A 25945-nucleotide genomic window follows, 5' to 3' on the forward strand; every position below is an offset into this window, starting at 1 on the left:
CTCTACTATCTGGTGAGCAAGATGTATGAGACAGGCAAAATACCCTCAGACTTCAAGAAGAATATAGTAATTCCAATCCCAAAGAAAGCAGGTGTTGACAGATGTGAAAATTACCGAACTATCAGTTTAATAAGTCACAGCTGCAAAATACTAACGCGAATTCTTTACAGACGAATGGAAAAACTGGTAGAAGCCACCCTCGGGGAAGATCAATTTGGATTCCGTAGAAATGTTGGAACACGTGAGGGAATACTGACCCTACGACATATTTTAGAAGCTAGATTAAGAAAAGGAAAACCTACGTTTCTAGCATTTGTAGACTTAGAGAAAGCTTTTGACAATGATGACTGGAATACTCTCTTTCAAATTCTGAGGGTGGCAGGAGTAAAATACAGGGAGCGAAAAGCTATTTACAATTTGTATAGAAAGCAGATGGCAGTTATAAGAGCCGAGGGACATGAAAGGGAAGCAGTGGTTGGGAAGGGAGTGAGACAGGGTTGTAGCCTCTCCCCGATATTATTCAATCTGTATTCGGAGTAGGTATTAAAATCCATGGAGGAGAAATAAAAAAGGTTCGCCGATGAGATTGCAATTCTGTCAGAGACAGCAAAGGACTCGGAAGAGCAGTTGAACGGAATGGACAGTGTCTTAAAAGGATGATATAAGATGAACATCAACAAAAGCAAAACGAAGATAATGGAATGTAGTCGAATTAAGTCGGGTGATGCTGAGGGAATTAGATTAGGAAATGAGACACTTAAGGTAGTATAGGAGTTTTGCTATTTGGGGAGCAAAATAACTGATGATGGTCGAAGTAGAGAGGATATAAAATGTAGACTGGCAATGGCAAGGAAAGCGTTTCTGAAGAAAAGAAATTTGTTAACATCGAGTATACATTTAAGTGTCGGGAAGTCGTTTCTGAAAGTATTTGCATGGAGTGTAGCCATGTATGGAAGTGAAACATGGACGATAACTAGTTTGGACAAGAAGAGAATAGAAGCATTCGAAATGTGGTGCTACAGAAGAATGCTGAAGCTTAGATGGGTAGATCACATAACTAATGAGGCGGTACTAAATAGGATTGGGGAGGAGTTTGTGGCACAATTTGACTAGAAGAAGGGATCGGTTGGTAGGACATGTTCTGAGGCATCAAGGGATGACAAATTTAGTATTGGAGGGCAGCATGGAGGGTAAAAATCCTAGAGGCAGACCAAGAGATGAATACACTAAGCATATTCAGAAGGATGTAGGCTGCAGTAGGTACTGGGAGATGAAGAAGCTTGCACAGGATAGAGTAGCATGGAGAGCTGCATCAAACCAGTCTCAGGACTGAAGACCACAACAACAACAACATTTCATCCAACTCACTAATGCAACAGGCAAGGAAGGAGGCGTAAGGCAGCAAAGCAAAGATACTTCAGTAACAGGAGGGTAACCCTTCAATGATAAAATCAACTTTAGTAAATACGAATAAAATAAAGTATCTTGTGGGAGAGTGAGTTATAAGGAAGAGAAACATAGAGTGTTTCATCCAGGGTCTGTGGTGTAGGAGAAAGGTATAATAGCAAAGTAAGGTGATCTAGTGCGAGTCAATGGTCGAATCAAGGGACAACATTATTCAATTATGTCATTAATGATGTGAAGGACATCGTTAAAAAAAAAAAGAAAAAAGAAATCCGACGCGACTGTGTGATAGCACGTGGTAGAAAAGTGTTGGTTCTTATGGGAACGAATTTTTCTCGTGCGTTGTTTGGGTAAGAGAATTAAGGTACAGAAGAGATAGGAGGAACTATATGTTGATCAGGCGCCAAATCAGAGGAAATGAATCAAAACTTGTGGACTTCTCACCACGTAGCCAGTTTAACTGTAATACGATGGTGATATGATACAGATTAAGAATGTAGCAGACATATTGTGAGCAGATGTTCATCATCGGCAGTGGACTTTATTTAGGAAGTCCTAATAGGTAAACATTATTTTAGTCAACAATTCAAAGAACAGGTGTTTCTGTAAATGTATTTTTCAGATTAACGAGAAATATCTTTACATATATGAAGTGGTTGAAAAATCAACCAACCAGTTGGAAGTAAAGCTTTATGAGCCCTTGACCTAGGTTTCGATATTTGTAAAACTATCTTCTTCAGAAGTAGTGGGCCCTAAAAATGTATACGACCAGTTACAAAATTATTTTACAAGTATAATGAAATATCAATAGAAAAATATTTGGAGGTAAGTGTACTCAGTTGCTACATCACATGATGACGCATTAGATTAGATGAAGCCGAGTGGCTCTTGTCACAAACAAAATTGATAAAACAAGAATTATAGTGAGTCATGGCTTTAGATAGTAGACAGATCACATATATCGTACTTCACTGGACAAAATATTTGTATAAGTTACGTGTACCTTACAGTAGAGACTAAGGTCAACTACTATAAATATACAGACTCAAAATGACCAAGAAAAATTTGGCTGCAGAGGGCGCTAACCACATGCGCATAACAAATGCATCTTGGTTGTGTTTAACAACAGCTTTTTACGTTAAAGTAAGCTTGATATTTCCTCTGCAAGGTTATTACGAAGATAATAGATTTACGGGTATACATTACGTATAAAATTACTAAAACATTTCTTGACAGAGTAATACGGTGCATAAATTCAGAATGCAGAAGGTAGAGTTCTCCTTACAAAAGATCACTATTACATATGCATGGGGAAAGAACTGCAAATACAAGGTAAAACAACCTCACTAAAAAGAAAAACTTCCGCTTAATGCTATGGAAAATTAAGCGCTAAGGAAAATGGGAAAGCAGTGGGCGCTATGTTCATTCCCGTAAGCACTGCATCTTGCTGGTATTAAGTGCCATAATTTTACATTAAAGCACTATGGCAATTTCTTATAGAAGGCAACTAATAAATACAACAATTTTAGAGGTATACATTAAATATAAAATCTGTAATACATTTATGTAGCAAAGTGATACTGCAGTTAGCTTTAGTGTGCACAAGAGAAGAGTTACAAAACTTATTTGTTACCAAAAAAGTGGAGAACCTAATAAATAGATAAAGTTACGGCACAAAATAAGAGAATGTTCTGTTGAACTGTACCAATACCATTTTTGGAATATCAACTGCAGGAACGTGTTGATAAGGCCACGAAAAATGAAACCCAGTGATATTGAATATAATGGCGTAAAGTCAAGCGCCGGAGCGCCGGTCGGGAACGAAAGAGCAGAGAGGGCTGTGACGAAGACGTCAGCCAATCGCATCCTGAGTGACCCCTCTCCGGGATGACAACATCGACAGCACACAAAGAGGACATGAGCGCCGCTCCCGACTGGCCAGTGCCCAGTTCTGTAGCACCTTGAAGACTAGCCACTAGATAGAAGCGTCAAAGCTCATTAGTTTCCTCGTACATTCTATGTAGCTCAGTCTTGGAACTGTTATACTGAAGAACATTGTTAATTTCTGATGACGCCCTTTTCTTGGGACAGATCTGTATTTCTTAAAGTTAAGTATTGTCTTGTACTTTTCTTAATAAAACTCATTAACCCTTTGTGCATCACATTTAGAAAACAATTGTGGGAAATTTTTTTGGGATGAATATTTACTGTATATGTTGCACATACTCCATATCCATTGCAAAAGTTCTTTTGAAGCTCTTGGTTAATAAATAAAATAATAATTCCAAACGGCATCATTAGAAATTACATCATAATTATTCAAAAAATGCATTCATAACTTACTGCAAACTTACAGTATTTCTTTCCCTTGCCCTGGAGGAGCTACGTAAAGTTGGTTCCACAACCAAGAATTTCAGAATAAAACTAAACACAACAGTTATTGTTCAGTCACAGATGCAGTAGCACAGCTCACGACACTTCTCTGTTCTGCACTTCAAACAAACGGCGAGTCATGAAAGCAAACGCCACTGTGATCTGTTGGCCATAGTTGGAACTACATGAAGCGATGCCAAACGGTATCATTGAAGCATTATTAAGCTAAAAAAAAGCCAGTAATACTTAATGATGTGCAGTGTTACGTGACTTTATGCTTAATTACAGACTTACTATTTTATCAATTGATTTGTTTTCACCACGTAACGCCCGCTGTTTACGTCCTTCTTCGTTGCTGAGCGATGTATCACTTTTCGTTCTGATGCCGCAACTCTTCCTTTCCTATATCTTTACTACTTTTTATCTGTGTAAATGATGAACTATTGGTTTTGCCGTTTAACAACTTTTTAATAACTGTGGAAGTATTACAGGCATCGGGTCCCACCTAATGTGTCACCCGCCTATACGTTTTACATGAACCTTTCAACACTCGATCGATCTGTTTACAAAGAGGAGGCAGAATATCTCTCCCTTTGGCGTTGTCCGACAACGACCAAGGAAGCTCGACGCCCACGCGGCCCAGGCTCTTCCATGGCTCGCGGTAGTTTGCAGCATTCGTTTTATTCCTTGCCCACTTGCCGCTACGTCGAACTTTCGTGGTGATCGTTGGGCAACGTCTTCCACGTCATCTGCAACATAAATAAACTTTCTTCCCACAGTATTTCTGAAAACCCCAAAACAAACTTAAAAAACATACTAATAATAACCGTTCTTACAATTATTCGTATAAGTCTTGGTCGATTTAATGAGGAGTGGGACAGGCCTAAGCCTTGTGACTCCACAGACACCGTTTGGAATCGCAGACGCAGAAAGGGTTAACACGATTTACTTGTTGTCTAGCGATCTGAGAAAGCAGGTTTCCTAGGCACCCCATATCTGACGACTAGGCAGGATTCATCATCAAATGTCAGAAGCTCAACAAGAGAGAGAAAAATATTCTGAGGAAAGCGGCACAATCACCGACATTAGTGGAGGTCGGCATACACGTATTATGTGACCGTAAGCAGCGGTTTAAATCCATCAAGGTAGTGCTTACTCGCAAGTTACAACTGATCATTCAAAATGTTACCTTAGCAACATGCTTATAAATTTCATGTTCTTCTAATAAATAAAGTTCCAGCCTTTTATTTCCTTACGTAAAACTACGGTTTTTTTTCTAATTGCTTCGGAGAATGGTCTGAAAAAAGTAAATGTCAGCAAATGAAGAATCATGCACATTTCCCCCTTTCTTAACCAAGAGGTGCTCCTTATACCTGGCTTTAATAGCTCTACCGCTCTGCCCTATATAATAGCTAGGGCAATCTTTACAGACGATTGTATAGAGGCCTGAATTTGTGAAAGAAATTTGTTGTTTTTAATGTATATACTAAATTTTTCTTCAAACTTCTGTTCGTAGAGTAACTTTACAACCGTATTTTCTAGTCAAGAGACGGCTAATCCTATAGGACACATTACTTAAAAATGATATCGAAATAAACTTTCCATTTCCCTCCTCATTACTCTTGAGTTTGGCACCTAGTGTTTTCTCTTTTTAGTGACGTTGTGTCATCTTATATTTGCTCTTTTTTCCCCATGCATTTGTAACAGTGATCTTTTTTATAAGAGAACTACGTTTTGCACGCTGAATTTATACACAGTATTACTCTGTCAGGAAATGTATTAGTAATTTTATACGTAATGTCCACCAGTAAATCTATTATATTTGTAATAGCCTTGCATATGATATTTCATGCTTACTTTAATATAAAAAGCTGTTGTCCAACACAATCAAGACGCAGTTCTTACGAGTGTGTAGTTAGTGCCCTCTGCAGCCCAATTTTTCTTGGTCGCTTGAGCCTGTGTAGTTGTAGGAGTTCGTCTTAGTTTCTGGTGTGATGGTGTGAGGTACACGTAACTGATACAAATATTTTATCCTGTGACGCCTATTACAATTTTATGTTGACAAGAGCCTCTACCTGTGGGCATTAACTAGTGAGCATTCATTCTGAAGTAATACATATGTAATCTGGCTACTATCTAAAGCTATGGCTTGTGGCAATTCTTGTTTCGTCAACTTTATTTATGACAAGAACCGCTCGGCTTCATCTAATCTAATCCATCATCATGTGATGTAACAAGTGAGTACACTTACCTCACAAATATTTTTCTATTAATATTTCATTATACTTGTAAAAATAATTTTGTTACTGGTTGTATACATTTTTAGGGCTCACTAATTCTGAGGAAAATATTTGTACAAGTATTGAAACCTAGGTCAAGGGCCAGTAAAGTTTTGTTTGCAACTGTTTGACTGATTCTTCAATCTCTTCAGATTTACACTGTTGCTGTTTCGTAGTAAAGTTTAAGATTTGTTTGTATATATTTCTAATCCTCGGAAAGGTTATGTTGCATCCCACTAGACTGTAGCTATGTTTTCAGTTCAGTTTAGATTTTCTTCTATTATTATTCCTAGACTCTTCGGTGAGAATGATGATTTAATGTTTGTTTCGTTTATGATAAAATACGGACGGGACGAGCTTTCAAATTGAATTCATTGTCTATTTTGACACTGCACACAGGTCGGCAACGACGGCTTAATGGCCGTTTCCAAGTTTATTGGCTTTGCACTTAGGTACAAATGGGAGGTTGTCAGCAAACATTGATATTTGCAGTAAGACATAACTGACCTGATATTGAGACACAATAAATAAAAAGGTACTGATCTAACAGTGAAGCCTGGCGGTCGTTTTGTGCCATATGAATCCATTATAGTTGTAGGCGTTACGCATTGTGGCACGAAGTTGTTTACGAAGAGACCATTCTACAGCCCATTCTACAGCAATTAGAAGATTAAGTAGACGATTTCGGAGCAGTAACTGAAATCTATCAAGCACGTAATAGTCCAGACAACGCTGTCTTTCACGATCGATATTTGTGTCTTTGGTGAATTTTGTTTTATGGTCATTAGGTTGTGGTAAAAGTCATATTGCTTTGTTTCGTCTCCTTAGGAAAATACGAGTACGTTGGACCAAAGCCTAGTGTCTATAAACAAAATTCATCGAAGATACGTATGACAGTTATCTCTGGTCAGTTTATGTTTGGATCCAGATCTCTTTTATTAATGCAAATGTAATGTCGCAATCGTTGCAGAAGCATTATTTGTTTTTGTTGAAGAGGTTAGTTGCCGTTAAGTAGTCGGAAACTTGTCGTGGACTGAGTATATTAAGATTTTGAGAGTCCTGAACGATGTATTTCTCGCAGCTATCTGCGGGAGAGTTCGCTTTTAGTGATGGTGTAACATGTCTCTGTCTATAGGAGTCTCGAAACATGTTGGCAGCTGAGGAGTAGTTTTAGAGGCGTGCTGCTGTGAGCAGTATCCGTACTGTGATGCCATCATATCCGGTACACGCTGATCTAAAAGGTAGAAAGTAAAACTCCGCGATCAAGCGCTGAGGACCACGCGAGGTCGACCAGTCGCCGTGTCATCCTCTGCCATGTAGCGTCTTCCGGATGTGGTACTGAGTGGAGGGGGTCGGGGTCAGCTCACCACACTCCCAGCCGCTGCCGACGTTCAGGCCTTGGACCTGCTACCTCTCAGTGACGCAGCTCCTCAAGTCGGCATCAGGAGGCTGAGTGCACCCAGCCCAGTCTTCCCATCAAAGAGAAATCCTTGACAGTGCCGGCAATCGAAACCGGGTCCTCTACATGGCAGCTAACCACGCGGACCACTCACTTACAGAGGCGGACGATCTACTACATCTGACGCATTGTCTGACGAGATTAACAATTACAATTTTAAGAAAGGATGTTTCCAAACACTGTCATTTATCCTTGTGAAATGAACATCGAGTCGCTTTCGTTCTAGGCCGTTTGGCAGTCGCCAGCAAAGTGAAGCACCACTTCTGTTTCTTCACAGGGACATTTTTTCGGGTACTGCTTGCATGTTGACGTGGAAAAAAAATGGCTCTGAGCACTATCTGACTCAACATCTTAGGACGTAAGTCCCCTAGAACTTAGAACTACTTAAACCTAACCAACCTAAGGACAGCACACACATCCATGCCCGAGGCAGGATTCGAACCTGCGACCGTAGCAGCCCGGCGGTTCCGCACTGCAGCGCCAGAACCGCACGGCCACCGCAGCCGGCTGTTGGTGTGGAGTTTGAAGATATTCACTCTATGATAAAAGGAATCTAGTCCATCTTTCACTGCTTTAATGATTTCACTATTCCTTACGGCATCCGTATACTAATAATCCGCAGGGTTTTTTTCGTCAAGCAGTGTAGCAAATTTAGCGTTGATCGCTTGGATAGTGTCTTCTTTGACGTGTGACGCTAAACATAAATACGTATATAACTTAAGAAAGATATTCATGAGTAATTCTCTTACATTACATAATTATGTTCTACTCTGTATACTTTACCTATTGCTCCTGTTGCATGCTCTTCACACTTAAGAACACTGTTTACATTATATTTTAATACGCTACGTTCCTTAGTAGTTTCATTTGTACTGAGTATTCTTTGAGGGTTTTACTTATTTTTGTCTTACTTTCAAATTGTCTCAATAGGCTAAAGCAAAGAGATTGCATAGATGATGCACATTAATACCTATTGTCTATTTATGCTGTATGTTTTGACAATTCACGAAGTTTGTACTGCACTACTTTATTATTAACTTTGTGGCGTGTTAAATTATATGCCTGCGCTGCCTTTTGATAGTTAGCCGTAGATGATGAGTGGTAATGCTCGAAACTTATTAGGCAAGAAGTCTGAGTAAATAAAAGAATATTAATACAAGCAGCTTTTGTCGTTAATTACGCCATGATAAAAACGAAAATTAGAATGGTGGATAGGATATATTTGCTGAAGGAACATGCAGAAATCCAGCAAAAGTTTGAATATTGAAATAAAAATAACAAAACAGAGGAAGTGCTGGATTTAAGTAATGGTGGCCAGTTGTACCTAAATAATGCTATTTCCGTTGAAACTCAAAGGACTACATAAGGAAAAACCATCAGCACTTTCATGTAACACAAATGATGCAGTTTGTACTGTTCTTGAAAGTCTTAGAGTTGTAGAAGTTAGGCCATTCACTGATGGAGTAGAGTAGCACACATTCCAATTGGCTGATTCATCTCTAATTCCACCAAACCCTGTAAATGAGGCTAATCAAGATCGTATACCTATAAATGAGGAGTAAATGCTTGATCTAATGCAGTTTCTACCATTCCTACTAAAAGAATAAATCATTCAGAACTTCTAATATGACTGTCCAACATGCGTCAAAGAATGAACAGTGTGTGGAGTATAATGCCAAAGAGACTGAAAAATGGACATATTCGTTTGATTTTTGTCCATATTTCGAATAACGCATGAGTTAAGTAATAACTAATGCTCATTAATTACAAAATGTTGAAAAAGCCCATATGTTCACTACATGAATATTAACTTAATGCCAAAAAAGTTTATGAAGATTGTCTACAGTGCATTGGCATTCTTCCCTCTAAATTCACCTAACGAAAAATTAGAAGTAAAACGGAATTCCAGCATAATTTTAAGAATTGAATTTTTTTATATATTTCTTGAAAACCTTTAATCTTTAGAACATGAGGGGCTTCTCAATGTTCCCATTTACATCTAAGCCCTTTTAATACGGGAAAGTCAGTGCTATTCTAAAACAGTTTTAGATAGTTTTCAAAGTCTAAATTCCATACACAATAACCTTAAAGACACTGAATTAAATTCGTATTGAAATACGCATTCACATAATATAAAATAGATACAGGTTTCACTTGAAAATAAGCAGACTAGTATCATTAGAAACCAAAGCTGCCAAAGAACATACGACAGAAGCAGTTACATTAATACTCACAAACGCAAGCCTAATTTTATCTGCTACCAGCCGACAAGCCCGGCATTGGCCGGAAATTCATTTTGGCAATTTTCTATTGAAACCTTATATGTATCTGCGCAGTAAACTCGCGTGAGCTGATTCCAGAAAATTTCTGAATGCTGGATGCTGCTGCTTCGCGTGTCTACAACGCGATTCTGTAAATGTCTCTATGGCAACGTCTCCTCGTGTTCCTATAGATGGCTATTGTTTTCGCTTACGGCCGTTTGCGCTTAGCAGTTCAAAGCTGTCAAAAACGCTGACAGGCATCAAGAATTTCCTTCAGCTTACAAGATTTGTAGGAATGTAGTGCTAGTAAAGAATAAATGTACTAAAAGTTCATGCATGATGAGACATTTTTTTCACGCATCGCAGAGATTATGATGTCATATTTCTAGAGCTATATGTCGTACAATGATATATTTGTGTAAGTGCATTCCACGGCATATGTGGATACTGTCCGCAAAATATGTTGCGAACAGAGTTGGTAGCAAAGAACTAATAACTTCAAACACCATGCAAGATGCGGCAGTTTTTCACGCATCCCATTGTTTACGACATCATATCTCCTGAACTATGTTAGGTAGGTGGTTCTTACTCGCACAGAGATTGTTGCCTGACAGTATGTGATACGTGCACCAAGTTTGGTTGAAATCGGTCCAGTGCGTTAGGAGGTGTTGTGGAACACACACACACACACACACACACACACACACACCACCACCACCACCACCACCACCACCACCACTCACACATACATACATACATCCCTTTATAATATATATTGATTGAGGAAATATCATAAAAGAGATCCTCACTCTGCTTCACCCCTCTGTTGACTCCATCCAGTATAAAAATCAACAGAGTCGTAGTGAAAATATAGAGTTCATAATTGGACTATCAAAGTAAGTCACTAATTTGCAGAAAAATATCAATTGCAGACACGATTTCTGGATAATGGTGTTATCATTTTAACAGTTCTTTTTATAACATAGCGTAGAGACCACAACCATATTGCTTAGTGTTCTATAATAACGAGTTTCACGCAGACAGCACAAGCAAATTGTGCTAAAAGATCGAACAAATTATATCATAGGAAATAATGTCTAATTCTACAGCGTGCCAGAAAGACCCGTTACCCGCTATCACAACCAAAATAAAATCCTACATTTAAATAAATAACATGAACAACTCTTATTTGGAGCACTTTTCTTGAGATATGAACGACTACTTTCCAAAGTGTTAGTCTGAACACCGTCATTCGCATAGCAAAGCATAATACGCCGTCAGGTTATGTGCGACAGCTGTCGGAGCATTGCTGGCATGATGTGAATGAAAGCTTGTCGCACAGCACCGTTCAGGTCATCAGTGGTATCGTAACGGTTTAATGAAACCATACTCATTATGAACCTCCGTAAAGAGTATCACATGTTGCGTGATCTGGGCTTCGTGGTGACCAGAGGATAACAGGACTTTGTGACCATCATATATATTCTTTTTAACATTTATACCAGCTGGCCAAAGGGTGTTTTGAAAGGTTGTACAAAATGACTGCGTATTCACTGTGTATTGTAAAAAAGTACTTAGAAAGGTATGTTTATAATTGCACAATACGTGCAATTCAAATACCAAGTGTAATAAAACCAACAAAAAGATTGTATTTTGTCATTCGTTACACGTCTGTGGCAAATTTTGTTACTGTTCTCTCTGCTTGTTCGAATGAGTGACAGTTTTATATGTGACTGATGCAATTAATACTCAAAAAGGACATCTGTAGTTTTTGCAACTACTTCTACTGTTTGCGTCGAGCAATTTAAGATGCAACAGACAAGCATGCCAATAACGCCGTATATAATTATTTACCACAAATAAAAAAGTGCCGGTATCAAGTTGTAATGGAAAAATGTAGGACAATGGGAAGTGTTTAATTAATTCTAAATCTGTGGTTTCTTGATTGAAAAGCTCTCTGGTTTCCCGCTGGATGGCTACGCTAAAAAACTGTGTCGTTTCGGCGGGTATACGTCGTGACAGGGAGTACTGATGTACACCCTGGTTATAATTAATAGCTCTGTGTGGCTAAGTAGCCGAGTGCAAGCATTTTAATGGGACGCCATTTCGGCGGCTAGCGTAGCCGTAATATGCCTTAAAATGGTGGTTATCACTGAAACAACCGGGTTTCCGTTACGTCGATTCTTTTCGTCTACAGTTCAACCCGATTGTTAAAAGTGCTCAAAATGACCGGTTTCTGAAATAACCGCTTTTCAGTTTTTTGTTGACGTTACTTCGAGTAATAAATGTAAAGTTGGAAGAAATATTGAAAAACTCAAATGGAGGTGAAAGACTGCGAGATAATGCTGCGGCAGAAATCGGTTTCCAGCGAAGACTCCAAAGAGTAAAAGATAAGGGCTCGGCGAGAGCGAGTACGAAAGTTTGCATCCTCACTTTTGGATCGTATCAATTTTCCACCCTGAAGCAACCACAAAATGAAGGGTTCAATTACTATCGTAAGGTTATAGCACTTCAAGAAAATTATAGGCGTATCAATGAAAAATATACAGGGTGACAATTATTGAACTATACAGTAAAAAAGCCATAACTTAGTTACGAACTTCGGCGTACACACACTTTATTCAACATTTAAACCTCACTACAGATATTTGGAATAAGGTTATTCTGACGTGTTCGATGTGCCTGCCATCATTAGCGATGATGTGGTGCAGACAAATAGTGAAATTCTACATGAGCCGTAGAATTGTCGGAACATCGATGTTGTCGATGACCTCATGAATGGCTGTTTTCAGCTCAGCATTTGTTTTGCGATTATTTCTATACACCTTGTCTTTTGGGTACCCCACGAAAAGGAGTTGCATGTGTTCAAGTCCGGGGTATGTGGTGGCCAATCGATGCCGTTACTAGAGGCCTCTGGGTACCCTAGGCCAACGGCCTTGCCGCAGTGGTAACACTGGTTCCCGTCAGATCACCGAAAACAAGCGCTGTTGAGCTGGGCTAGCAATTCGATGCGTGACCATCCGATCAGCCGAGCACTTTTGGCAAGCGGATGCACTCAGCCCTTGTGAGGCAAACTGAGGAGCTACTTGGTTGAGAAGTAGCGGCTCCGGTCTCTGAAACTGACATACGACGAGGAGAGTGGTGTGTTGACCACATGCCCCTCCATATCCGCATCCAGTGACGCTATGGGCTGAGGATGACACGGCGGTCGGTCGGTGCCGTTGGGCCTTCATGGCCTGTTTGGGAGGAGTTTAGTTTAATTTTTCTGTGTGCCCTAGAGCCAGAATGCGATCCCCAAAGTGCTCCTCCAGGACAACAAACACTCTCCTGTTTCGATGGGGTCTTGCATGAATCACATCTTGTCGAAATCAGGGTCACTTTGGATAATGGGGAAGAAATCATCTTCCAAAACCTTCAAGTATCGTCCGTAGTCACAGTGCTATCGAGGAATATCGCACCGATTATTCCGTGACTGGACATTGCACACCACACAGTCACCCGTAGAGGGTGAAGAGAGTTTTCGATAGTGAAATGCGGATTCTCAGTCCCCAAAATGCACCAGATGAAAGTGGGCTTCGTCGCTAATCTAAACCACACACCGCATACTAATTTCCACCATGCCCACCGTTCAGAAGTTATCACGATTTTTTTCATATTGTTTGATAATTGTTACCTTGTACCTTGTCTTCCAAGGAACGGTGTTTGTTTTCTCCTTATACACTCCTGGAAATGGAAAAAAGAACACATTGACACCGGTGTGTCAGACCCACCATACTTGCTCCGGACACTGCGAGAGGGCTGTACAAGCAATGATCACACGCACGGCACTGCGGACACACCAGGAACCGCGGTGTTGGCCGTCGAATGGCGCTAGCTGCGCAGCATTTGTGCACCGCCGCAGTCAGTGTCAGCCAGTTTGCCGTGGCATACGGAGCTCCATCGCAGTCTTTAACACTGGTACCATGCCGCGACAGCGTGGACGTGAACCGTATGTGCAGTTGACAGACTTTGAGCGAGGGCATATAGTGGGCATGCGGGAGGCCGGGTGGACGTACCGCCGAATTGCTCAACACGTGGGGCGTGAGGTCTCCACAGTACATCGATGTTGTCGCCAGTGGTCGGCGGAAGGTGCACGTGCCCGTCGACCTGGGACCGGACCGCAGCAACGCACGGATGCACGCCAAGACCGTAGGATCCTACGCAGTGCCGTAGGGGACCGCACCGCCACTTCCCAGCAAATTAGGGACACTGTTGCTCCTGGGGTATCGGCGAGGACCATTCGCAACCGTCTCCATGAAGCTGGGCTACAGTCCCGCATAAAGTTAGGCCGTCTTACGCTCACGCCCCAACATCGTGCAGCCCGCCTCCAGTGGTGTCGCGACAGGCGTGAATGGAGGGACGAATGGAGACGTGTCGTCTTCAGCGATGAGAGTCGCTTCTGCCTTGGTGCCAATAATGGTCGTATGCGTGTTTGGCGCCGTGCAGTTGAGCGCCACAATCAGGACTGCATACGACCGAGGCACACGGGGCCAACACCCGGCATCATGGTGTGGGGAGGGATCTCCTACACTGGCCGTACACCTCTGGTGATCGTCGAGGGGACACTGAATAGTGCACGGTACATCAAACCGTCATCGAACCCATCGTTCTACCATTCCTAGACTGGCAAGGAAACTTGCTGTTCCAACAGGACAATGCACGTCCGCATGTATCCCGTGCCACCCAACGCGCTCTAGAAAGTGTAAGTCAACTACCCTGGCCAGCAAGATCTCCGGATCTGTCCCCCATTGAGCATGTTTGGGACTGGATGAAGCGTCGTCTCACGCGGTCTGCACGTCCAGCACGAACGCTGGTCCAACTGAGGCGCCAGGTGGAAATGGCATGGCAAGCCGTTCCACAGGATTACATCCAGCATCTCTACGATCGTCTCCATGGGAGAATAGCAGCCTGCATTGCTGCGACAGGTGGATATACACTGTACTAGTGCCGACATTGTGCATGCTCTGTTGCCTGTGTCTATGTGCCTGTGGTTCTGTCAGTGTGATCATATGATGTATCTGACCCCAGGAATGTGTCAATAAAGTTTCCCCTTCCTGGGACAATGAATTCACGGTGTTCTTATTTCAATTTCCAGGAGTGTATGATGTCACAAGTTTGCTGTACTTCCCTCCGTTTTTAATCTCTTAAAGCAAATGGATCATTGTACATCATTACTGTCGCACTTCCTAAAATAAATTCCCAATTTCGAATGGCACTATTCTGCAATACAGCCGATGCCCGACGACGACAACGAGAAATTAGCATATAGCCCAGGTGGCGGCCATCCTTCCACACTGCACGAACGCGGGTACCATCTAATAGGCGACACCACACGGTAGCGGGTACGTTGTTGTCTCTCCACACTTTCTATAGAAACCCAATCAAAGAAATAGAAATTTGAGGAACAGTACTCCCTATTAAAAGAGTTTTATATGAAAACCAAAGCTAATAGCACTGCTGTTACAGCAAAGTGATATGCTGGCTTTTTACATGGTTATTAGTAAAAATTTAAAAAAAAACTGTTATAACCCAGACCAAACATATACCGAAAACTACCAGTTACACAGCAAAAAAAAAAAAAAAAAAAAAAAAAATTGCCTGAATCGGATTTAACTGCTCGATTCTTTCCATACCTGATCTACCTCCGTTGTAAGATGGCTGTAATTTCGCACCTTACAAGCACTCATCCACATACTTTGCCGTGAACTACATCCACAATTAGGTATCATTTGATAGGTTGTACATCGTTTATATGAATATTTAAAGGCGACTGACATTGTCATGTACGCCTTGTAAATAATTGTTAACGCTTATTGCATGAAAGATGACGGAGTGTTTTTATTAACAGAACGGCGTAATGAATGATTGCTTATACTAGTAGAGGCTGGAGCGCCAGTGAAGATGAAACGACAGACAGAACCCAAGCTCTAGGTGGAAGGCCAGCACAGGTGTTGGTTCTGCTTATAAACAGGAAGTAGCTAGACGGACGTCATGGCACCTGAGCTCTGGAGCACAATAGGGTGACGGCCGGCACTATTGTAGCAGGACCAGAAGATAATGGGGAACTCTGTCAAATCTTGGACGCAGGTTAGAGGAACGAAGAAGCGGCACCTCGGAAACCACGCAGACTAGTTTATTTCCAAGGATGTTTTCTCAGAAGCGTACCATTGTACGAGTATAAGTTTTTCCTCGCAAACTTTCCGCGCTGGACGACAAAAGACTAAAATATGATTGGTCGGCGTTCGGGATAATTTGTAGAGAGGAAGAATATTCTGTGGTTTCGGGAATATGATTCGTTTTAGGAATTACGAGGGTGGGGGAGCCGAGCCTTGCTGGGAAGCCAGCAGTGGAGAGCCGAGGTCTTCCGTTGTGGGCGTCTGTATATGACGGTCGCTTGGTATCAGCTTTGTTGGTACAGACGGACTCGCTGTCTTTGCTCTCAAGAGAGTTGATTGTTAGAACAGTTAGGCACTGTACTGTTGCTAACCTATACGATTCTGGACTTCACCTCCAGGTTGGAAGTCGTCGTAGAGTATGCAGCGTTTAGTAATTGAGAGCAGTTCTTCTGCCTATACTTACGTTGAGACGTTATCTGAACTCCGTCCTCGTGGCTGGGAGTTCGCGTTTCTCGTCTGTGGGACACAGAGAGGCGAAGACAGTATTAGAGTATATTAGTCAGAGGACCACCTTCTGCCGTCCTAGTGACTGAAAGAGTTTTATTTTGTGGCCGGGGTACGAGAACCATCACGTCGACGTACCGGACGCAGTACTTACGGTGATATCGCAAATTGCTTCGGCTTATTAGGGTTATAAAGCTAAACAGCTGTGATCACTTTAGTTTATTTCCACTGAGGTTCCACACCACCGTAGACCATCTTTGATAGTAGTGTCTTCCAGTGTTTGGTATGTAGATGATGTCAGTCATTTCGCGTTAGTGATATTAGACCGCGCAATCATAATAAGGGGCACAGTCTGGCAATTGATTAATAATTTTAATTGGGAAATATAAACAACTGTACTTAAAGCGTTGATTTTAACCTATAACAAATACATATTGAACAACAACGTTTATCATTTAGTAGTATTAGTTGTCTTCATCATTCATTTATGTTTAGATTTTAATTCATATATAAAAAAGAGCATTAAGAGATCCTGAGATCTGCTTCAGGAGGTAGTCAGGCAGGGCCAAATAATCATTTTAGCGTTTATTATTTTCCGTTGCGCACATTCATTTTTACGTCCGCCTGGAGTAGCATCTTGGACAGTAATCCAACCTGATAAAAGAGACCTGCGGTTTGATGCGAAATCCGAATAACATGTCCTTCCAGGTGACTCGCCACATAGTTGAAAGCTGACTGAAAATTTCCGTAGCCTGACCGTGATTCGATCCCGCGACGTCTTGATTTGGAGGCACGCGCTTTTATCGCTAGACCACAAGGGCCGATGTAACTCTAGATTATTGTCTAGAACAAAACAACGTTTTATAACACTTCGCTGAATCTTTTATTATCTTTTCCAGGGACCTTGTGATTACTGTTCTTGCGGTTGTACTCTACAGGTCTACAGGTCGATGCTACAACATTCCTGTTTGCATAATATTGTCTACAGCTGGTAAACAAATTTGACTGCAGGCACGTTATGCTCAGTCATGGATATTCATTAGGAATGTTAACAAAAGGCTGGTCAGTAAGAAGCATTTTAGCCCCACTAATGTTCTCAATATGCTTAAACGATCTTATAGTAGGGTCAATAACGCTTTCTATGACGCGACTGGGTGATCGTACGTTTTGAACTTGGTATTTGGTTTACTGAATGACAACTCTCGTTAAATGATCGTAAGTGCAAAATACAGAGTGTTTCAAAAAGAAAGAAGAGATTTCGGTTGTTTCTTGCAGACAAACTATGACAGGTAGAAACACATTGCGCATGTCATTGGATAGATGAAGGTACAAAGTTTTATGTTTGCACAGACACTATACCATACAATTAATATGAGCGCCGTGCGTTGCTCGAGAAACATCGAAATGGTAGACCATTTCATTCCACACAAATGAACAGGCCCGTGTTTATAGAATCGGTAGCTTCAACAATCCGATTTTTTAAATCTTGAAGAGTGGCTGCCACACGTGGGACAAAGACTCGGTCTCTTATGTACCTCCACAAAAAACTGTAGCAAAGTGTGAACAGGGATGCCGAAAGCAATCAACAAGATGTTGTTATCCACCGCTTCCAAAGAAACATTGTGGGATGGTGTAGGTAAGATAACGCCGTACCTGAACGTGAAAGTGAAAGGAGTGCCGTCATGCATAAAAGTGAAATCATTGGATTTTTCGTGAAGTTGAGGAAGCATCCAATTTTGTAGCATGTCCAGGTATGACTTCCCTGTCATAGATACCTCCGCAAAAAGAAAGTCCATGAGCTTTGTGAACGAAAACGGCACCAAACACATTCAGTTTCGGTGAGTCTCTTTCATGTCCCCCCCCCCATTCCCCCCCCCCCCCAAACTATTACCAGACAGATGAAACATCGATTCGTTCGAAAAGATGAATCGTTCGGAAAAAGCCCCCTCCTCCATATTCTGGAGAAATGAAATGCAGAATTCGTACCTTCTGTTACGGTCGTCGGGACGGTGTCGGTGCAGTAACTGCAGCTTGTAAGGTTTAATATGCAGACGTCGTTTCAGAACAGACCACAACGTTGTTTGAGGAAGGTGAAGTTCCTAGCCTGACCGTATTGCGGAATTACGAGGGCTCCGTGTGAACACATCCCGGATATACTCCTCATTTTCATCCAACAAACCTGGCCGACCAGTGCTGTTCCCTTTGCATATGCAACCAGCTTCCAAGAATTTTGCATGCCAGTCATACACCTGCTTGTGCAGAGGCGGCATCTTGATGAATCGACGGCGGGATACACGTTTCACTTGAACAATGGATTGACTTCGCGGAAATTTCAACAAGGCAGAATGATTTCTCTTGTAGTGTAGTACTATGTTGTTAGAACCAAACAACAGCGCAGCTATGTCAAAACTTCGAACCTTCCTATATCCAGTGACATACGCAATGTGTTTCTGTCTTTCATTGTTGGTTATAAACAATTGAAATATGTCCTTTCTTTTTGAATAACTCCGTAATGCACATATATTGGTGAATGAATTGGACAGTATAGAATTACAAGATTAGTAGCCACATGTCGTAGCTTATCCCATCGTTCACGTAACTAAGGGTAATAACACGTAATACGAAGCGATAAGAAATCGGAAGAAGATATGACATGAGTATTGAGGTAGGTGAACGGGAGGCACAGATATATTGCAAGTGTTAACGGAATACTACAATTTGTCGATAAAGGAAAACAACATACGAGACACTATCAAGACCAATTGTAGAGAACTGCTGCTAAGTTTGGAGTCCTTGCCTCTTGGAAATGATTTTAAATTCGAACGAATTCAGAGATGCGCTCCTAGGGCACTGACAGATTAGAAAAGCCCATAGTGAAATGGGAAATGAAACTGGAGTATTTGCAGGAACACAGCTGAATCCATTTAGGCAGCCGATGTTTTGTGGGGCAACTGGTCCATACTGCGTCCATTGTTTGTCACGTGGAGAGACCGTGAGATTAAGGTCAGTGAGTAGGAGGCGGATCGAAGGATGTCACGTTTTCCTTTGTCGACAATTCAATGGAATAGGACACAAAATAAAGGAAGTACTCGCCGAACGTTACTCGCCGTACGATACATACAGTGGCTTGCGGAAATTATTATAAACTTACTGGAAAAAATATTAGTCCTCTAATACACTGGTGCTCTGGTCGCTTTGGAGCGCTGTAGCTGGTCTAGAACTCTTACCCAGTGCTCGCATGACTCTCCACCGATTACTTGAGTCACGACGCTGAAGCGAAGCCAAATGGTTGTGTGGAATCAGCGCATTGAGGTAGGCCAACGTGGAGACGTGACAAAATGGCCGTGTCGTGTTTGAAAGTGACAGTGACCTCATTGCATGGAATAGCCCAATAGGCTGGTGTATCCACGTGGATTGTTCAGTGCATCCACAAGTAATTGCGTAGAAATAACAGCCACGTAACACGGCAGCAACCGGAGAAGAGTGGCACGCCTTGTCCATGACAGGAGGTTTCAAACCCGATAGCGATCGCTGCTGTTGGTGAATGTTGGCCAGTCTCAACCAGTTCCCGTGCGAACATGCGAACGGAACTGCATGAAGTGGAGATATGAAGTTGAGCACCACAAAATGCCACTGCTCACAACGCCATGTAAGGCTGCACGTCCTTAATGGGCCAAACAACACAGAAACTCGGCAGCTGCGGACTGAAGGCGTGCGGTGTCGTCCTCTGAGTAGAGATTTCCCCTCTTTTCCTATGATGCAAGACGCTGAGTAAGCCGACGGTCCAGTCAGGCGTTTAACGCTCAGCTTGTGGAGGCTGTAGTTAAGGCCGCAGGGCCCATTACTTACTGTTGCCACTCATATGCTCCAGGACGTTTATTTAGACATTCTAGATGACAAAGTGCTGCCCTTTCTTCTATACCTTGATGATGAATCTGCTACAGTCACCTTCGTCTTCCAAGATAAAAACAATCGTGTTGATATGGCTCCACGTATTCGGCATTAGTTTGAAACGCTCCTGACTTTAACAATATCACACATCGACTGGAATTTGAAATCACTCGACCTTATGAAACGTAGAAGCAACATTGTGGGTGATGTGTTGTGTGGTAAAAATGAAAATATGCTACTTGAATGATCAGTAAAGCCCTGAAGCATTGCGCTTTGCTATACTACACACATCAAAAAAAGTTTTTGCATCACCTCGGTTCCGAGAGTTCTAGAACTTATACAGAAAATTAGAATCACCTCGGTTCCGAGAGTTCTAGAACTTATACAGAAAATTAGAATAAAGATCAACATGAACATCATTTCCGCCCTTTTAATTGCACATGAAAACCACACATTGGATGTTGTACCACCATACGGCGAGACCTTTAGATGCGCTGGTCCAGACTGCTGTACACACCGGTACCTCTGACGCTCAGTAGCACGTCCTCTTGCATTGATGCATGCCTGTAATCGTGGTGGCATACTATCCACAAGTTCTTCAAGGCACCGTTGATCCAGATTCGGAGTGGATCCCTCAGAGTGGTTGGTGGGTCACGTCGTTCAAAAACAACCCTTTTCAATCTATCCCAGGCATTTCTGGAGAACATGCTGGCCATTCTAGTCGAGCGATGTCGTTATCCTCAAGGAAGTCATTCACAAGATGTGCAGGCTGGGGACGCGAATTGTCGTCCATGAAGATGAAAGCCTCGCCAATGTCCTGTCGATATGGTTGCACTATCGGTCGGAGGATGGCATTCACGCATCGTACAGCCGTCACGGCGCCTTCCATGACCACCAGCGGGGTACGTCGGCCCCACACAATGCCACGCCAAAGCATCAGGGAACCTCCACCTTGATGCACTCGCTGGACAGTGTGTACAAGAAGTTCAGGCTGACCGGGTCGCCTCCAAACACATCTCCGACGATTGTCTGATTGAAGGCATATGCGACACTAATCGGTGAAGAGAACGTGATGCCAATGCTGAGCGGTCCATTCGGCGTGCTGTTGGGCCCATCTATACTGCGCAGAATCGTGTCGCGGTTGCAAAGATGGACCTCGCCATGGACGTCGGGAGTGACGTTTCGCATCATGTAGCCTATTACGCACAGTTTGAGTAGTAGCAAGGCGTCCTGTGGCTGCAGGAAAAGCATTATTCAACATGGTGGCGTTGCTGCCAGGGTTCCTCCGAGCTATAATCCGTAGGTAGCGGTCATCCACTGCAGCAGTAGCCCTTGGAAGGCCTGTGCGAAGCATCTCATAGACAGTTACTGTCTCTCTGTATCTCCTCCATGTCCGAACAACATCGCTTTGTTTCACTCTGAGACGCCTGGACACTTCCCTTGTTGAGAGCGTTTCCTGGCACAAAGTAACAACGCGGACGCGATCGAACCTCGGTATTGATCGTCTAGCCATGGTTGAACTACAGACAACATGAACCGTGTAGATCCTTTCTGGTGGAATGACTGGAACTGATGGGACGTCGGACCCCCTCAGTCTAATAGGCGCTGCTCACGCATGGTTGTTTACATCTTTGGGTGGGTTTAGCGACATCTTTAAATAGTCAAAGGGACTGTGTCTGTGATACAATATGCACAGTTAACGTCTATCTTCACGAGTTCTGGGAACTGGGGTGATGCAAAACTTTTTTCGATGTGTGTATATGATTACTTATGCCGCAAAGACTAAACTGGAAACGCAATCTGACCACAAATGGTTAATGAAATAATCACAGACATATACACCCTTACTTAAAGTAGACACAAGGTAAATGAATTTCGCAGAACCAGATATTCAAACCTCAAATAATAACGTCGTTGCTGTTGTTGTTGTGGTCTCCAGTCCTGAGACTGGTTTGATGCAGCTCTCCATGCTACTCTATCCTGTGCAAGCTTCTTCATCTCCCAGTACTTACTGCAACCTACATCCTTCTGAATCTGCTTAGTGTATTCATCTCTTGGTCTCCCTCTACGATTTTTGCCCTCCACGCTGCCCTCCAATGCTAAATTTGTGATGCCTTGATGCCTCAAAACATGTCCTACCAAACGGTCCCTTCTTTTTGTCAAGTTGTGCCACAAACTCCTCTTCTCCCCAATTCTATTCAATACCTCCACATTAGTTCTGTGATCTATCCATCTAATCTTCAGCATTCTTCTGTAGCACCACATTTCGAGAGCTTCTATTCTCTTCTTGTCCAAACTAGTTATCATCCATGTTTCACTTCCATACATGGCTACACTCTATACAAATACTTTCAGAAACAACTTCCTGCCACTTAAATCTATACTCAATGTTAACTAATTTCTCTTCTTCAGAAACGCTTTCCTTGCCATTGCCAGTCTACATTTTATATCCTCTCTACTTCGACCATCATCAGTTATGATGCTTCCTAAATAGCAAAACTCCTTTACTACTTTAAGTGTCTCATTTCCTAATCTAATTCCCTCAGCATCCCCCGATTTAATTTGACTACATTCCATTATCCTCGTTTCGCTTTTGTTGATGTTCATCTAATATCCTCCTTTCAAGACACTGTCCATTCCGTTCAAATGCTCTTCCAAGTCCTTTGCCGTCCATGATAGAATTAAAATGTCATCGACGAACCTCAAAGTTTTTATTTCTCCTCCATGAATTTTAATACCTACTCCAAATTTATCTTTTGTTTCCTTTACTGCTTGCTCAATATACAGATTGAATAACATCGGGGACAGGCTACAACCCTGTCTCACTCCCTTCCCAACCACTGCTTCCCTTTAATGCCCTCGACTCTTATAACTGCCATCTGGTTTCTGAACAAATAGTAAATAGCCTTACGCTCCCTGTATTTTACCCCTGCCACCTTCAGAATTTGAAAGAGAGTATTCCAGTCAACATTGTCAAAAGCTTTCTCTAAATCTACAAATGCTAGAAACGTAGGTTTGCCTTTTCTTAATCTTTCTTCTAAGATAAGTCGTAAGGTCTGTATTGCCTCACGTGTTCCAACATTTCTGCGGAATCCAAACTGATCTTCCCCAAGGTCCGCTTCTACCAGTTTTTCCATTCGTCTGTAAAGAAATCGAGTTAGTATTTTGCAGCTGTGACTTATTAAACTGATAGTTCGGTAATTTTCACATCTGTCAACACCTGCTTTCTTTGGGATTAGAATTATTATATTCTTCTTGAAGTCTGAGGGTATTTCGCCTGTCTCATACATGTTGCTCACCAGATGGTAGAGTTTTGTCATGACTGACTCTCCCAAGGCCGTCAGTAGTTCTAATGGAATGTTGTCTACTCCCGGGGCCTTGTTTCGACTCAGTTCTTTCAGTGCTCTGTGAAACTCTTCCCGCAGTATCGTATCTTCCATTTCATATTGATCTGCATCCTCTTCCATTTCCACAACATTGCCCTCAAGTACATCGCCCTTGTATAAACCCTCTATATACTACTTCCACCTTTCCGCCTACCCTTCTTTGCTTAGAACTGGGTTTCCATCTGAGCTCTTGATATTCATACAAGTGGCTCTCTTTTCTCCAAAGGTCTCTTTAATTTTCCTGTAGGCAGTATCTATCTTACCCCTATTGAGATGAGCCTCTGCATCCTTACATTTGTCCTCTAGCCATCCCCGCTTAGCCATTTTGCACTTCCTGTCGATCTCATTTTTGAGACGTTTGTATTCCTTTCTGCCTGCTTCATTTACTGCATTTTTATATTTTCTCCTTTCATCAATTAAATTCAATATTTCTTCTGTTACCCACGGATTTCTACTAGCCCTCGTCTTTTTTCCTACTTGATCTTCTGCTGCCTTCACTACTTCATCCCTCAAAGCTACCCATTCTTCTTCTACTGTATTTCTTTCCCCCATTCCTGTCAATTGTTCCCTTATGCTCTTCTTGAACCTCTCTACAACCTCTGGTTCTTTCAGTTTATCCAGGTCCCATCTCCTTAAATTAGCACCTTTTTGTAGTTTCTTCAGTTTTAATCTACAGTTCATAACCAATAGATTGTGGTCAGTGTCCATATCTGCCCCTGGAAATGTCTTACAATTTTAAACCTGGTTCCTAAATCTCTGTCTTACCTTTATATAATCGATCTGATACCTTTTAGTATCTTCAGGATTCTTCCATGTATACAACCTTCTTTTATGATTCTTGAACCAAGTATTAGCTATGATTAAATTATGCTCTGTGCAAAATTCAACCAGACGGCTTCCTCTTTCATTTCTTCCCCCCAATCCACATTCACCTACTATGTTTCGTTCTATCCCTTTTCCTACTGACGAATTGCAGTCACCCATGACTATTAAATTTTCGTCTCCCTTCACTATCTGAATAATTTCTTTTATTTCATCATACATTTCTTCAATTTCTTCGTCATCTGCAGAGCTAGTTGGCATATAAACTTGTACTACTGTAGTAGGCGTGGGCTTTGTGTCTATCTTGGCCACAATAATGCGTTCACCTTGCTGTTTGTAGTAGCTTACCCGCACTCCTATTTTTTTTATTCATTATTAAACCTACTCCTGCATTACCCCTATTTGATTTTGTATTTATAACCCTGTATTCACCTGACCAAAAGTCTCGTTCGTCCTGCCACCGAACTTCAGTAATTCCCACTATATCTAACTGTAACCTATCCATTTCCCTTTCTAAATTTTCTAACCTACCTGCCCGATTAAGGGATCTGACATTCCCCGCTCCGATCCGTAGAACGCCAGTTTTCTTTCTCCTGATAACGACGTCCTCCTGAGTAGTCGCCGCCCGGAGATCCGAATGGGGGACTATTTTACCTCCGGAATATTTTACCCAAGAGGACGTCATCATCAGTTAATCATACAGTAAAGCTGCATGCCCTCGGGAAAAATTACGGCTGTAGTTTCCCCTTGCTTTCAGCCGTTCGCAGTACCAGCACAGCAAGACCGTTTTGGTTAATGTTGCAAGGCCAGATCAGTCAATCATCCAGACTGTTGCCCCTGCAACTACTGAAAAGGCTGCTGCTCCTCTTCAGGAACCTCACGTTTGTCTGGCCTCTCAACAGATACCCCTCCGTTGTGGTTGCACCTACGGTACGGCTATCTGTATCGCTGAGGCACCCAAGCTTCCCCACCAACGGCAAGGTCCATGGTTCATGGGGGGGGGGGGGGGGGGGGATAGTAATAATAATAATAATAATAATAATAATAATAATAATAATGTTAGCATCACGAAAACCTGCCAAAAGTTATACTCTACCCTATAACTTGTATGATTTCAGCTTACTGGCAAATCAGCGGCATGAGGATGATCCCTCGTATCTGTAAGCACTGAATTTAGGCTTTAAAAGAATATATATTCAAATTCCTCATTAAACCACGTGGATCAGGATATGATTCAAAATCAAAATCTTGTAGTTAAGCAACCCATAGCTATCATGTGTTTCACATAATATCTCACTAATATGTCAGAACACTGTGTATTGTATTTATAAATTATCAGATTTCCAGAACAGCATCCATCCAGCAGAACAGCATCTATCTGATAACGAGTGATTCTGGAGTATAGCAGATG

Source organism: Schistocerca gregaria, chromosome 1, assembly GCF_023897955.1.
Source record: "Schistocerca gregaria isolate iqSchGreg1 chromosome 1, iqSchGreg1.2, whole genome shotgun sequence".
Lineage (NCBI taxonomy): Eukaryota > Metazoa > Arthropoda > Insecta > Orthoptera > Acrididae > Schistocerca > Schistocerca gregaria.